Source organism: Lissotriton vulgaris, chromosome 8 (assembly GCF_964263255.1).
Source record: "Lissotriton vulgaris chromosome 8, aLisVul1.2, whole genome shotgun sequence".
NCBI classification, from domain to species: Eukaryota; Metazoa; Chordata; class Amphibia; order Caudata; family Salamandridae; genus Lissotriton; species Lissotriton vulgaris.
In genome coordinates this window covers 1144113615-1144126318 of record NC_141696.1, presented here as the reverse complement: position 1 = coordinate 1144126318, position 12704 = coordinate 1144113615, and the positions used below count along the sequence as shown (strand labels likewise).

The following is a 12704-nucleotide window of genomic DNA, read 5'->3' as shown; positions in this document are numbered from 1 at the left end:
AAAAGCGAGTCATAAATCACCCTTTTTTTTTAAAGCTCTTTTTATTGATTTTTTTAACACAACTTGGTACACATGTGGTCATATATATGGCACTCAAATGGAAATCTTGTACAATACTTGCTAGCAGTCAGCGGCGTAGAAATTTAAATTCACATATAAATGTATCAGAAAGTAGCGACAAGTCATGCATTGATGAAAAACATACACTGGTAATTGAGGTGTATACTACTGCAATACATCCGCAATAGCAAATTCTCCTGGATGCATGTACAGGACGAATACCATTAAGAAAGAAACTCCATTATACGCCAGGCAAACATTGGGTTACAACATTTTAAACAGCGCAACAGGGGGTCATTACCGTTTTCCCGTTAATCCGCCAGTAGAACACAAAAGGACCACCCTCATTCCATCGCATCCATTATTCTTTCATACATTGTGGACTCATTGAAGGAATAAGTACGTAATTAAAAAAACACTATTCGGGAGGAGCCACGCTAGCAACCAAGATTGCCACGTAAGCTCCCAGCTCCGCCGACCTCGGCCTCTCGCTGGAATATCCTGCCAATTATCCTGTTTTTGCGCCCCGCCACAATGTGTATGAACCTGCCGTGAGATTAATGGTGCTATCCCGAGATCTCTACTTGCTCGGCTAACGAAGATATGTCGAGTGCAAGTTTGCGGCCTAGATCTGCCCGGAAGCCGGGGTCTTGAGTACTGGCCCATCCGGGTTTCGGTTCAACAACATCGGCTGTGGTGGTGTGATTGGGTCCGGTCTACCGGCGTGGACAAAGAAAATTTTTCTTCCTTTTTTTTCGAATTACTGTGGACGACGCGGGCTGCCTTGGTGAAGGTCGGAGGAGGGGTGACAGCCTAACGCTAGCAATTGTGGACGGGGGCCATGCCCGGTGACCCGGTAACCGGCCCGCTGGTGTTCGCTGGGTTTGGTTCTCTGCCTGCGGTGGCAGCCCCAGGATACCATCGAAACAATACATAAGTCTCCCTCTGCAGTCGACCGTTTCCTATTCGCCCGTTCCCCTCTGAGAGATCGAACCGCGGGGGGAAGCGATCATGATCGACACCGATCGAAGAGTGGCTGAACAGACCGCGAGTGGCCCATCACTGCGAACTGTGTGGGCGGCCATTGAGTCACTTCAGGTGTACGTTGAAGACCGCATTCAGGTGACGATGGAGCGCCTGGTTGAGATGCTACTAATTAGACCGGACCCTACTCCTCTACAAGAAACAGCGACAACCGAGACACCCAATATGGCCACTCTGATGAAGGAAGTGGACCCACCTTTTATTTCCCACTGTTTATCCGTCAGGGCCATGCCTAGCTCTTGGTCCCATCTTGTTTTTGCGGGCGCCTCCGGCCATTCCCTCTGCATGTGCACCATCCTATATATCACCGATACCAGGTTTTTGGCTGTTTCCCCTTGCAGTATCATCTGTAATGGCGCAAGGGGGTGGGGTTCACTGGGAAACTCTGTAGTAACAGAGCAAAGCCCTTGACGGAGACGAAGATACAGAAAGGTGTCTAAAGGTGTCTGTTGTACACCCTGAAACATGTGTTCTAGTGTGCGAAATTGTCCCTCATGATATAAGTCCCCCCCCAATTTTTTACTTGTATGCATTCTACAAACTTACGAAAAATACCCTCCTGTAGGAGGGGCATGTTTGGGTGATATACCAACGGGAGAAGCGAGGAATAGAGCATTGGAGTATCCAGCATCTTGCTGAGCAGTGACCAGGCATTGACTGTGCTCGACACCGTCGTAGGTGTATTATCTCTGCCAAGGGGTGGGGCATATAATGCTCCGTCAATAGGAACTGGTAAGGTAAGCCAGTGTTCTGCCGCCACCTGAGGCATATACCTCGGTTGATGCACCCAAAAGGAGGCATAGTGAGCTTGTGCACTATAATAATATCATTCAAAATCGGGGATTCCAAACCCCCCTTGTGAGTACGGCCGAGTAAGAACATTCCACTGGAGCCTCGGGCTCTTACCTCCCCACGCCAAGCGCGTTAATTCAGACCGTAATCGCTTAAAAAATAGGCTCCTGGATAAAACGGAATATTCATAAACAGGTAGAGTATCTGAGGTAATATCACCATTTTAATCAAAGACACCCTGCCCGCCATAGATAAGGGCAGAGTAATCCACCTTGATATATTATCTGAGATCCGGACCATAGTGGTCCCGTAATTAAGGCGCATCAACTCATCCCTATCCCTCGTTATACATATCCCCAGATATTTCAGCTCATCCTCGCACCACGCTATAGGGTAATCTAGTGGGAACTTAGCCGTTGCGGCAGTTAGGGGAAAAAGGTACGATTTGCACCAATTCATTTGTACACCAGAAAGCCTCCCAAAAATTATAAATTCTCTAAGGACGGGGTTCAGGTTGTGCTGGGGGTCACGAATATAGAGCGTGATGTCATCAGCGTATAGTGATATCAAAATTTGCCTCATATTGCATTTCAACTCTCTGTCCCTATGGTGCTGGCGCAGCTTTGCCGCCAGTGGCTCCACTGCAATCGCAAAAAGTAAGGGCGATAGGGGGCAGCCCTGTCTCGTGCCCCTTGAGACCGAGAATTTCTGAGACACTTTACCATCAATGGTCACTTTAGCCACTGGTGAGCAATATAATAATTTTATCCAGGAGAGAAAAATAGGAGGAAATCCCATACGCGTCATTACTCCAAATACATAATCCCATTCGATGGAATCGAATGCTTTCGTAGCATCCAGAAATATAGCTTCCATAGGCATTTCGGAGGAGACATTGTTCAGGATTGTGAACAAGGTTCTAAGATTGTGAGACGTTAGGGGCGGAGCCGGACTGGCGACCATGATGATCGCCCGGGTTCCCGGCTCCGTCGACCTTCTTCCCCCACCGCCTGATCCTGTCGACTATCCTGCGCTGCTATGGTACTTCCGAACGTCGGAAAGGGTGCTGTGTTGCTGTGTTCGACTCCGAGGGATTTTCGAGCCCTGATGACGGAGATATGGACCCCCGCATGTTATGGCCTGCACGATACCCGAAGCCGGGACCCCGCGTGATGCTGCTGCCGGCCGCAAGTGTAACAACAACGGACACGCAGACCCGGAAGGTGCCGGTAAACCGTCATGGAGGTCAGCCCACCCCCGTGAGTGTGCATCCAGTTCTCGATCAGTGTGAAATGAGCCATCCCTCTATGTCGATTGTGCTCCCCCCCCGGCTACAGAACCTTGTTTGGCCCGCGTGCAGCTGTTTACATCCCGCACTCCAGCTGATCGGAGCCGGTTGATGCACAACGTTGCTGCGGTACTTTTTGGATTGAGGGGGCTCGTATGGGACCACCAGTGGGAAGTGGAGATGGCACCCACGCTGTGCGCAAACGTGGAGGACTTGGTGGTACTAGGCTCCTCTCTATAGCAAGGGCTGGCGGCTCTGGTGTTCGTCTGAGCGGCGCTCATGCTGGGAGTCCCTTTTGGAAGTGGCGACTCAATAAGTCATACCAGGCCATAGCGGTGGCAGTGCGCACTGAAGACCGAAGGGAGGAGATCGGATACCCCCTGTGTGCTGGAAGGACAAAATCTGGAATTGATCGCTACGGGATGATCCCGGTTACATGTGGAATGGACAGGGAGCCCGATGCCGGTATTATCTCTAGGAGACTTTGTTTGGTTTTCCGTGAAGACGCTGCTGTCGGGTGTTGAGGTGACTCTATCGGTGGCTGAGAGGCGAATGTGTGTACTTGGTGGACTCCCTGTTCGTTCCAAGTGGATCGCCACAGGGACACCTGGCTCCATGGATATGTGTTTTAGTTGGAGAAACCACCAGATGTGTGTTTATCGCTCTCTCTCTCACGCTCCTTCTCCGGTGGTGGGTTTCATCATGAGATCCAGAAACTGCGTGATGACTATTCTTTTGTGCTACACTTTGTTCTCCGGATCGTGAACGACCAAGTGGCGGTGGATGGCTGTCGAGTGTGTCGTATCCTGGGACATTGCAAGAACTCCGGCTTCTCTCCGGGCTGGCCTGCTGCGTGTTCAATCTGGTACTTTGATTGCCCGACCCTGCACCACACAGACTGGGATATGTTTATGATTAGGGCCGGGTGGGTCTGCGGGAATTAATGGTACTCTGGTTCCTTCTGTTGATACACGGGGGGATATTCATCTTAGCTGTGTGACTTGAGGAGCTGAGCGGCGACCGTTATCATGTTTATGTTGGTGTCTTTGATGCTTTGGTAACAACTCCGGTGTAATTGAAATGCCACGTGGCGGTGGGGGGGGGGGGGTTCGGGGGCCTGTACTGGGAACCCTCCATACTTCTTTCTTTCTCCTATCGTGGGGGTTCTAGTTAATTTCTTTCCTTTCCCTTTTCCTTCTACTTTCGTGTAGATTATTGTTTCTTTCTCCTTTCTCTTTCTCTTCCTTCTATATTTCGGGTGTTAGACACTGGGCGACAGGCACGCTGCTAGGGGGGTAGGCCGTAGCCATATGCAGGGGTGCAGGGTGGGGGGATTGGGAGGGGTATTATTGTTTTTTTCCTTTTCTGTTTCTATGGCCTTCTTTTATTTTTGTTATAATTGGCTTTTCTTTAAGTTTCTTTCTTTCTTCTTCTCTTTCCGGGATCTGAGTGGAGTTAACTCTCCGTACGTTTTTGCTAGTTCAAATAATAAGGGTGGATGTCTTTCCAATGCTTTGCGTTACCGCGGCCAGGCACTGTTTCGGTGGGAGAAATGTACTGTTTATTGTTTATCCTGATTATGTGCGCCAGAGCTAATATCTTGCCTACAGTAGTCCTGACTGTGAATATCCTGTCCTACGAATATCCCTTGATTTGTTATGGTTTCATTGTACTGCATCAGATCCTGTTCTTTCTTTAATTTAAAAAGAAACCTTCTTTAATCCTGTTACCAATAGGGTATGAATGTTCTCCTGAGTTACAACAGAGCATTTTGGAGGCGGACTCCGGCATTTCTATGGCTTAATTGATTTGACTTGACCGCCTCTGTCTTGATGGCCGACCGTGATGGTTTCTAGACCTGTGACTGTAACTGATTTAAGTAACAATAAAGGTTTACAAAAAAAAAAAGATTGTGAGACGTTGCTCTGCCTGGCACAAATCCTGACTGGTCAGGCAAAATTACATTTTCCATGAGGAGACTAAGATGCGTGGCAATGAGCTTAGCAGGTATTTTAACATCGCAATTCAGCAACGACAAGGGCCTAAAGAATCGCACTGTTGTGGCGGCTTCCCAGGTTTAAGAAGCGAAGTTATGAGGGCCTCTCTCATAGAGGGGGAAGGTATCCTACTTCTAGTGCATCTTCATACACTTCCCGCAATATTGGGGCCATTTAGTCTATATAGGTTTTATAAAATTCTATCGGGATGCCATCCATCCCTGCGGCCTTCCCAGATTACATGTGCATAATTGCTTCTCAGACCTCGTCCAATTCAAACGGGATGCTTAAAAACTTTTGCTGCGTATCACTTAACCACCCTAGAGAGACATCCCCTAAATATTCGTCCAGATTGAGCCTACCCAAACTTGTGGTAGTATACAATTTAGTATAATGTGTTAACGAGTAATAAATCACCTTGCACGCAAGATAGTGCTGCATGCTCTCTAGGTAAATGGTTTGTGAATCCGAGGTAGTGTGTATGTGATATCCTGATTAAGGCCCTGGTCCAAATGGTATGAGTATAGGGGCTGAAACATGTTGTCAACTATTTGAGTCAGCGGACCACAATATCCATACCCCCCTTTTTGATATGTTTTTACGATACCGAAACTACGTTAACAAAGGGAAACCGAAACTATATCCCATCAATGAAAATATCCTAGGTGCTCCCCGGTTTTTAGGGAACAGGATGAGATCCAATAATGAATCACGCCACTACTAGAGAGGGTGAGCATCTAACAAAAGAAACAGAAGCTTTTCCTTTTCTCTAATATCGACTGAGTCCTGTTATAATGACAGCCTTATTTTAGGCAGAGGATACTGTTTTGTGTGTTTTCTGACCTTAAGGGCCCCATTAGGATGTCCGCCCGCAATCCTGATGTAAAACGGGACCGCCTGCCATAAGGGCGGTGGTCCCATGGGGGCCATTAGGATGCACCCGCCACAATGGCCGACACATACCACATTTTTAACATTGCGACGGGCGGGGCTGCACCGCCCGCCACAATGCTAAAAATGCACATTGCACACTTCAATGCACAACGTGACAGGCACCGTGCTGTGCCTGCCACGTTGTACAGTGAAGTGCGGGGGGGTACCACAAGACATTCCCGTGGAAACACATGTACCCACCCACATCTTAATATGGCTGGCGGTGTCTAACAGACACCGCCACCATATGAAACCCTTTTCTGCCCAGTCAACTCGTTGACCGGGCAGAAAAGAGGCGGACGGTCTTACCGTCCGCCGCGGTCCCCATAGTAATATGGCGGGGGAAATGGGTGGTGGGCAGGGAAGGATGTCGAGTGGATCGCCACCGCCCAAATGGCGGTGGCGATCCGCCTGACATCCTAATGGGGCCCTAAGTCTGGACACAGAGGAGACTATTCTGTTGCCGCCTCAGCCAAACTTTTCAGATAGCCCGACAGAGTAGGAACCATTGGAGAAATGGCTACATGTTTGCCTGCCCATTCAGGATGGGCAGACATGTTGCCATGTTTTCTACTGTCTGTCAAAGCCAGGGAAACCCTTGTGGTGAGGGACATTGTAAAGCAAATAATGTTCCCCACCCCGCCATTGGAGATGACTTGTATGGCGATGTCTGAACTGGAGTGGCAGAGTGGGCTAAAGAACAGTGATGGATTAAACCCAGATCTTTTGACTGGGTGTGAGTGTTTGATTGATTCCGATGCTCCATCCATCACCACCCCCTTTTGTACCGCTTGTATGGCGAAGTAGCATTAATTTTTTTATTTTCAAAAAGAATATCTTGTTTCACTATTGTCTTTTTGAAAATTAAAAAAGGAAGCTGTTTGGTGCAGGGCTGCGTCATGCTAACACAGTCCTGTACCAAACAGCTAAATGTAGTCACAGGAAACGTCATGATTGAGGTTTCGGTCGATGCATTATAAATTTGGAGGGTAGTCCCTCTGTCATGGGGACAAAGTAAACTACTCTGTTCCTGTGGCGGAAAGATTGGCATTCCACCCAAATTATACATTTTTCCCATAGTTCTCTATTTAAAGACCCTTAGCTCAACTCATGCTAGATGCATTTTTCCCCAACCCAAACCTCCCAATTCTAGAATTAGAGAGAGTGTTTCAAACAATAAAAGAAGCAGCCAGGAAACTTTGCACAAGGTAAGAAGGATTAAACTAGAATACGTTGAAATCCTGCATGTTCACTGACCCATTTGGATAGCACAAATACGTATTTGAAAACAGATTGATTGCAACTGTAAATATCGATGAAGCTGTTCTTTTTCATTGCCCCACTGTCATTCAAGCACCACATGGGCTCTATTGACAGAAAACACTCATTTCCACTGAGCAGAATTTGTGTGCAGCATTCGGGCACACTAGACAAGTAGTTTCAGCATTATATTTGCTTTGTTTACTCTTTGAATTTGAGCTGAGATACAGAATTTATGGTTATTTTGAGTAAATTCCCAAGAGGCAACATAGGTGCCTGTTAGGATGGCGGACGGACACAGGTGGAGGGACCGTCCGCAGGGGCAGCGGCGGTCCCTCTGGTGGAATTAGGATGTGACCGCCACCCTGGCGGTCACATCCTGTATATTTAACATTGCGGCGGGTGCTGCTTTAAGAAGCACCCGCAGCAAGGTAAAATATGCCTACTTTCCATTTGCATGCACAAAACGGCAGGCACCGCACGATGCCTGCCGCTTTGTACATGCAAATGCTGGGGGGGTACCATAGGTACCCCCCATGTGCACCCCCACCCACCGACACCCTGGGGGCCCGCAAGGGCCCCCAGAAGCCTTTGCCCACATGCTTTTCCACGGCGGTAAATCCGCCGCGAAAAAGCATGTTTTCAAACCCATTGTAATTTGGCTGGCGGTGTCTTGCAGACACCGCCACCAAATTGCGGCCAACACCCCACGGATCAGTGTCGGTCGGACCTGCCGTCCGCCGCTGATCCCACCGCCATCATAATGTGGCGGTGGGTGTTTTGAAGGTCTGCAGCGGTGATTCTGCATCCTCCGGGCCGGCGGTGGCTTCCACCGGCCCGGAGGATGCGGAATCACCGCAATCATAATCGACCCCATAGTATTTTCCACTCTGATCTAAAAAACAAGATCTAAGCTGATGCAAGATTCGAGAATATTTGTTGTATTTGTGTAAACAACAATTTATTACTGTTTTGTTAGAGACTCTCCCTAATATGTTTTATGTGTTGCACTCCTGTCTGTCAATGGAGACGAGAGCATTTCGACATTACAAGATGAGCACTGTTACAGATCTTGATGCTGGGAAAACTGGACGCCATTTCTGACAATGAAGTTGTGGTGGGATCCTACAGCAAGTGAGGGTTCCATGTTTAAATATCGATGTAAAAAATATAGTTTACAAAAATATCGATGTAAAAATATCGACCTAATAATATATATATAAATGAAACAAAATATCTGAAATATTATTAATATTTTTAACTAAATAATTACATTTATTATATATTTTAACTAAATTTAACAAATAAACTTAATTAAAACTATAAACACAAAAATTTTACATATGCATATATTTACTTAAATACATTTTATTAACTATTATCATTATGTAATTTATAAACTTTTTAAATTATATAAAAATAAAATATATACATAGATCAATAATTTAAAATAAAATAAAACAAATAAAACATCCTATAATTAATTAACACATTAAACTACTTTAAAAAAACATACATTTCACAACACAATAATTACAAAAGCAGGGAAACTGTTGGATAGCGGAGGGGTTAAAAATTACTATTCCAACTCCAGTGGGTGCAACAGCAGGGCAAGTGCTTGGTAGCAGAGGGGTAAAAATTACTATTTCCGCTGCAGTGAGTGCAAAAGCAGGGAAAGTGTTGGATAGCGGAGGGGTAAAAATTACTATTCCCACTCCAGTGAGAGCAACAGTAGGGAAAGTGTTGGATAGCAGAGGGGTAAAAATTACTATTCCCACTCCAGTGAGTGCAACAGTAGAGAAAGTTTTGGATAGCGGAGGGGTAAAAATTACTATTCCCACTCCAGGGAGTGCAACAATAGGGAAAGTATTGGATAGCGGAGGGGAAAAAATTACTATTCCTAAACCAGTGAGTGCAACAGTAGGGAAAGTGTTGGATAGCGGAGAGGTAACACTTTATATTCCACTCCAATGAGTGCAACAGTAGGGAAAGTCCTGGATACCACACCAATAAAAAAAAGAAAACATTATTAAATTTAATTTCCATTATTAACAAAAATAATATTGAAATTAAAATATATTATTATTAAAAAAGATAATAAACATTCATTAATTACACATTGATTAACACTATAATATCCACAAAACACACCTAGAATAATTACACAATTACAATTACTAATTCATTATTACAAATTAATTAACAAATGAATAATTAATCAATAAAAAATAAATTACTTCCCACCCTTCCCACCATTTACACCTATAAACACCACAACACACACCTAAAATTAATTAAACAATTACCATAATTATATAATAAGTAACTAATTTAAACTAATTAACAACTAATTATCAAACAATTATTAATATATTAATGTGCACATTTAACTCAATAACATCACAATTATACAATTATGAATAAATATAAATTACTGAATACATTTCATATAATTAAAATACTTCCTACACTGTTCCCCTATAAACCCACGACCCACTATAGAACTAAAATGCAAAAATTCAATAAAAAATATATTAACTACTATAAATAATAAATAAAATCTATAAAATTAAATAACTTCCCACCCTATTCCCCGATAAACCCACAACCTGCTACGGAACGAAAAATGCAAAATTGGATTTAAAAAAAATATCAACTACTCAAATTTTAACACATATACTAAAATTACAAACAATTCTCATACAAAGTACTACAATACATAACATTAATAATAAATCAATATTTTTAACAACTATATTTTTGTAAAAGATAATTAACACTTCAATATTTTTGCAATCGATATTACTTACCTAAAAATCGATATTCTTGACCAGGAGATTTTTTCCATTGATATTTCTATCCCACGATATATCCCCTTGATATTTCTGTACATCGATATTTATACATCGATATTCTAGCTCTGTACCGGAAAAGATAAGTCTTTGGGAGGCAAATGGTCAAAACCGGGCTGGACTGGCCCTACCAGGCACAGGGTGTTTGGATGGTGAGTCGGAAGGGCAGGCCGATTGTGGACTAGTGATGCCATTTTTGATACTGTGGGCCGATTTTGCAGCAGTGTTTTAAAATCGCCCCCCTGTAACAAAAGCAGCAGCAGTGTGTCCCACCAGCACCCCCACACCACAGCCCCCGGGCCGTCCAACTTAATTGCCAGGGCTAGTTTGCATTCCCAGTCCGGCCCTGATCAAAACAGTCTCTTTGTTCTGTAAATGGTGATCATTTTTTGGTGGCATGGGAGAGTGAGCTATGCAGTTACTTCGACATGAGACGGCATGAACTGCATTTGCTAGAATAGATTATGGCTCAACCGGAAAACCAGTGGAGAGCTCTCTCTCTCTGTACATATACATGTATGTATATGTGTGTGTGTATATATAGAGAAAGAACAAAAAACAGTAAAAGATAACACTGTCATTAATTTATCCAATGTCGCTTTATCCAAGGCTGAGGAACAACTGTTGGCCTTGGGTCTCAATTTCTGCCCTGGTGACAATTTTAACTATGCGAGAACACGCATTGATGTATACTGTTACATCAGGAAGCTGAAATTGAAAAAGTTCTTTGCTCTGAAAACATCAAAAGACATTGGAGATAACAATGAGGCTGAAGAAAATGAAAATGAGTCTACAGTTAACCTAGCAGCATCGGATATTCCCAACCTACTGATGGTACACGACCTAGCAGATGATTCCGACAGTATAGGAGAACAAGAACACGAAATTGACCAGGCTACCCAGGCATGACTACGCAAAATTAACCACAAACAAGAAGGAGCTGGGCTCAGCCCCTTCAAACCAAAATCCAGCTTTGTACCGATTATGCCTAAGGACAGCATTGATGTATTTCATGATCTGGTTATCAATGATCTCAAAAAATTCAACCATACTGTCCTCAAAAACAGATGTGAAAGGAATTTGTTTTTTAGAAGGAAGGCATATTTTGATTTGGTTAAGAAATTGGAAAATAATCAGGAGGTGGTGGTCAAAAAATCTGACAAGGGTGGGAACCTGGTATTGTGGCCCAGAAAAGACTATATAGCCGAAGCATCTCGCCATCTTCAAGATGTAAATTGTTATGCTAAGTCCACTATGAAAGAGTATGAAAAGGCTAAATCAGCTTTACACAAATTGTTAGCGTCTTGGAAAAGACAAGGTCTCATTTCCACAGAGGAATACAAGTTCATGGTTATAGAATTTCCGGTGTTACCGGTGCTGTACTTAATCCCTAAAATACATAAAAATGTTGTCCCCATCCCAGGCAGGCCAATAATATCGGCTATTAATAGCTTAGGGGAACATGTAGGCCAGTATATTGATTTTTTTCTTCAGAGCTTGGTGATGTCATTAACCAGCTTTGTTAAGGACACTGGCGATTTTTTACAGAAAATTAATAAGCTCCTATGGTCTGAGAATTTGCTTCTTATCACTTTGGATATAGAAGCACTATATACATCCATAGACCACAAACAAGGACTAGCTTCTGTGAAGTATTTTTTGGAAAAGAGGTCCAGCACACTGTATGAACACAACAAAATTCTATTGCAACTCATCAGTTGGTGTCTGAACAATAATTATTTTTTGTTCGACAAAGATCTATACAAGCAGTTGAGAGGAGTGGCGATGGGGGCCTGCTTCTCCCCCAGCTACGCATGTTTACATGTGGGCTGGTGGGAGGAGCAGGTCCTCAAAACCGCCTTTCAAGAGGAGTATAACACACATATAAGATCTTACCTGAGGTACATAGACGACGTGTTCATTTTGTGGGAGGGAAGTGAGGAGGAAGCAATGTTGTTTATTAATAAGATCAACAAAAATGAGTTTAACTTAAGATTCACTTCTCACATTGAGAAAAAAGAGATTGAATTTCTTGATGTTAAAGTCTTACAGCCTGATTCATGAAGTAAAATTGCGCCCGCAATCGCTGCGATAATGCAATTGCGGGTGCAATTTCCGTAATCGGCATTCAACATCAAAATAGCGAAATCGCTAACACAGAATAGCGAATTCGCTATAATATTCGCAGAATCCCGGCAGGTGAGCATTAGCGAATCGGAAAATGCGAGAAACCACAGATTCTGCGAAATAAATAGCGGATTCGCTATATATTCGCAATCGGTATTCAAGAAAAATCGCTATTAGCGAAAAACCCAAAAATCGCATTTTGCGCCGCGCAAAATAAGGACAACTCAAAGCAGGTGGTAACCATAAAAGCCATGCAAAAATTACTTTTAAAAAACCGTTGTCCAATCACCAACAGGTTCTGGCCTAACCAATCAGACATAAGGACAATCATCAGCAGCAGCATTAGGAGTC

The 12704-nt window shown here is 44.0% G+C and overlaps 1 protein-coding gene across 1 annotated transcript in view; it reads right to left on the bottom strand.

The window, feature by feature from the left end:
- Positions 1-12704, bottom strand: part of LCP1 (lymphocyte cytosolic protein 1) — a 203954-nt gene that overhangs the window by 55211 nt on the left and 136039 nt on the right. The window lies entirely within an intron of this gene.